Source organism: Meleagris gallopavo, chromosome 3 (assembly GCF_000146605.3).
Source record: "Meleagris gallopavo isolate NT-WF06-2002-E0010 breed Aviagen turkey brand Nicholas breeding stock chromosome 3, Turkey_5.1, whole genome shotgun sequence".
NCBI lineage: Eukaryota > Metazoa > Chordata > Aves > Galliformes > Phasianidae > Meleagris > Meleagris gallopavo.
Window position 1 is genome coordinate 23,519,435 of NC_015013.2, and position 4,351 is coordinate 23,523,785.

Consider the following 4,351-nt stretch of genomic DNA (forward strand, 5'->3'; position numbering starts at 1 on the left):
TTTTTTTCTGTACTCAAATTAAATAAACCCGTGTATTGTGGTTTAACCCAGCAGGGGCTGAGCACCACACACAGTTGTTTGCTCATTCCTTCCCTTCCCAGTGGGGTGGGGGAGAGAATTAAAAGGGAAATAAAAACAAAAACAAAAACAAAGTAAGCTAGTGGATTGAGATAAAACTATTTACTGGGATAGAGAAAAGAAAAAGGGTCATAATTACAAAAATAATTATATGTATATAACAAGTGATGCACAAACAATTGCTCATCACCCACTGACCAATGCCCTGCTAGCCCCTTAAGCAGTGGAAGAAGGCAAGGTCAACTCCCACTCCCTTCAAAATTCCTTCCACTTGATGAAATATGGTATGGAATATCCCTTTGGCCACTTTAAGTCAGCTGTCTTAATTCTGTTCCCTCCCAGCTCCTTTGACCTTCCTCTGTGAATGGCCTTGGCTTTGTACAACACTGCTTAGCAGCAACTATAAACGTCAGTGTGTAATCAACATTGTTTCTCTCCTAGGAACAAAACATTGCATCATACCAGATATTCTGAAGAAAGCAGTTCTGTCCCAGCTGAAACTGAGAAACTGAAAGAAGGCAGATTTCTATATCAGCACACTGAACTAAGTACTCAAATAATTAAACAAACTAATAAACTGCCAAGTATCTGTATTTTGTGTTCTAGCATAGCTTAATTTCCTATTTTCTGTAGCGTGCATAAACTAATAATTTTCTTACTACTTAGTTAGCCCAGCCACTGACAGGATCCATTTATCGTGTTCTTTGGGGATTAGTATACTTCACTGCAAGTGATCTTCAATCCTGAACTAAGTTTCATTATTTCAGTTCTATTTTAATCTTATTTCTGTGAATAACTATATTTAGGATTACTTGTTTTCAAAATGGCATTAAATTGTAGCTCTCAAAGACATATATAAATAGCATGTTTTATATGTACTTCTAGTAAGTATTTGATTTTCTGTTGTTTCAGGACAGTGCTTTACTCCTAAAGATGCTCTGACAATATAACTGTGTTTTTGTAGAAAAGGAATATGAGAAAATAAGCTTCTAGTAGCCATAGAAACAAGCTTCTAGCTTCTTGTGTCTATGAAAGTATTCTGTTTTCTTAGAAACATTCTTGCTTTCTTTAAAAACCAAAGGAGCTGGAAAAAAAACAGAAACAAAAACAAAAAACATCATAAGTGTGATAGATGCAGATGTTCACATATCTACTCCTTTGAGACAGGTTTTGCACAATTAGCTTTTCTAGGGTGCTAACACTGAAGAAATACATCTTAGTTATTAGAGGTATTGAGTAACACAATATTCTGGCTCACACAGGATAGTAAATAGCTTCTATCTTTAAACCCAATGATGCTCAAACAAATGTTTTAAACTGCTTAGGAATGTAAAACCAGAGAGGACGTAGGTGGTGACCCACCACCTGGGGCTCTTATTTTGAACCAAAAAACTTTCTTGAAGAGATTTCCAACCTCTCTCACGAGTTTCAAATCTCAATTTAAGTCTTGTCATAGATTTATTTTTCTGTTTGTCCTGACAGTATTCCTGTTCAATACTATCGTTCCTAAATACCTTTCTTTATTAACACTGAGTCAACTTTCAGAGATAATTAAAGTTATAAATGTGGATACATAGACAACTATAAATGCATTTGTTGATTACAAGCCCAGAGCAATGCTAATTTTCTTGCAAGGAGGTTTCAAAGACCAGTGAACAAAATAGGGTTGCAATTCAGTATTAATGTTCATTACCTCCAAGATCTGGCCACTAGCAACACACAGCATGAAAAAGGTGTGAGGTCTTTTTAGTAGCATAATACACCTTCATAAACTGGTCAGAAGTTGACAATGTCATTGAAATAAATTTGCAGATTTTATTTCCTGTGTGAATTCTTCTTTCAATCTAATAATTCTTATCTTCCTGTTTTAATTTATATTGTAAGCAATATGAGATCAAATAGTATGACCTGTGCATAATTATTTCTGACATCACTGGTTTTTGAGCTTAATTCCAAATAATCTTTTGTATTAAAAAGAATTATGCTTTATACTGACAATTAGTGCCTTTATTACTGTACATTCATTTGTCATGTAGTGTACATGCTACTGTTATTAACTTTCCTGAATTCTAAGAAAGCATAGTGCTCAGAAACCACAGAAACCTAATTGTGAAGATGTGATTCACAACTTACTCTGAAAAGCATATTAGCTTAATTATACTTTGTTTTGTAAACTTTGGTCTTCTAACAGTATGTTACATAAGTAACAGTAAAAACTCAGTCATATCAATGATAGCTCTTGGTGCTTAGGCTGCTCATGGACAAGCTGTACTAATTACAAATCTAAAGTATTGCTGCCTCTGACTTGCATTATTTCCAATAGCTTAATAAGTTTATTGTAGATACCAAGAATAAATCTATAGTGAAAAAGTACCAATCACAGAAAAAGGGAAAAAATTTCTTTGAAAGTACTATATTTTGTGTTACTGTTCAAGTTTTATGAAACAGCTGATCAATTTGATGCCTTAGCTTTTTGTTGCTGACGATGATTATTACAGTGAGTTAATCCTTCAGTCTATTTCAATAGTTAGCTTAGATCTAAAAAGGATATACTGGTAAGAATTGGATTGTAGTCTAAAATATTCAAAGATGAATCTGCTATGGAACTTATTGGTTATATTCAGCATGTTGGAACAGAAACACTTTCCAAAAATGAAGTATATTGACTATTTCTCATTCCTACCTTTCAAGACATAGATGTCTACTTTCTTTTTATTGTAAAAAAAGAACATAAGACATCTCTCTCCTCATTAAACATTTTTCATTTCCTGTTGCTTTTTTTTTTTCATAATATTTTTCATTTCTAAAAGTTAAACACAGGAATACTCTTTTTGCTTGTTGTTACTTTATGTTCCACATACAACTTCCTTCTTGTTTCTCTAATTCTGTTACATTTGATGAAAGGTGGCACTGTGTTACTGATTTCATAAAATGGCCTGGATTTAAAAGGACCACAATGATCATTTGGTTTCAACCCCCCTGCTACGTACAGGGTCACCAACCACTAGACCAGGCTGCCCAGAGCCACATCCAGCCTGGCCTTGAATGCCTCCAGAAATGGGGTATCCACAGCCTCCTTCGGCAACCTGTTCCAGGGCCTCACCACCCTCTTTGTGAAGAAATTCCTGCTAATATATAATCTAAACCTCCCCTCTCTCAGTTTAAAACCATTCCCCCTTGTCCTATCACTATCCACCATGTAAACAGCTGTTTCCCATCCTGTTTATACGCTCCCTTTAAGTACTGAAAGGCCACAATGGGGCAACCTTGGAGCCTTCTCTTCTCCAATCTCAACAAGTCCAGTTCCCTCAACCTTTCTTCATAGGAGAGGTGCTCCAGCCCTCTGATCAATTCTGTGTCCCTCCTCTGGACCACTCCAAGAGTTACACATCTTTCTTGTGCTGGGGGCCCCAGTACTCCAGGTGGGACCTCACAAAATCTGAGAGGGACAATCACCTCCCTCTCCCTGCTGGTCACCCCTTTTTAAATGCAGCCCAGAACACAGTTGGCCTTCCAGGCTGCAAGCGTGGACTGCTGGCTCATGTCCAGCTTCTCATCTACAAGGATCACCAAGTCCTCTGCAAGGCTGCTCTTAAGAAGTTCTCCCAGGAGTCATATAAATACCTGTGATTGCCCTGTCCCATGTGCAACACCTTGCACCTAACCTTGTTGAACCTCTTTAGGTTTTCACGGGCCCACTTCTCCAGCCTATCCAGGTCCCTCTGGATGGCTTCCCTTCCCTCCTATGTATTGACTGCACCATTCAACTTAGCGTTACCTGCAAACTTGCTGAGGGTGCACTTGATGCCATTGTCTATGTCATTGATGAAGATGCTGAAGAGCACCAGTCCCAAGACCGACCCCTGAGGGACAGTGCTTGTGACCAGCCTCCATCCTGACACAGAACCATTAATCACAACCCTTTGGCTGTGACCAATTTAATGGGTCACTGATCCTACTATAACTTAAATTAGATAATCTTTCAATTGAATACACAGAAAAGAAAGACATTTAAAACAAAAATTGCAAGCAGTTATTATTTTCTTCTGTTTCACCCTTTCTTGCTTAAGCAATCAATAAGCTCGGAAGAAGAAGGTATAGTAGATTTGTTCTTGAAAACGGTGTTGATGATTATCATAAAATGCGAATTTTATGGCAATTAGCACTAAACATATTAAGTACATGTACTACTATAATTCTAACTAAAGATACACATATGTATAAGGTTTGCTATTTCTATAATTATTTTTTCCTAATATGCTAATATTTTATT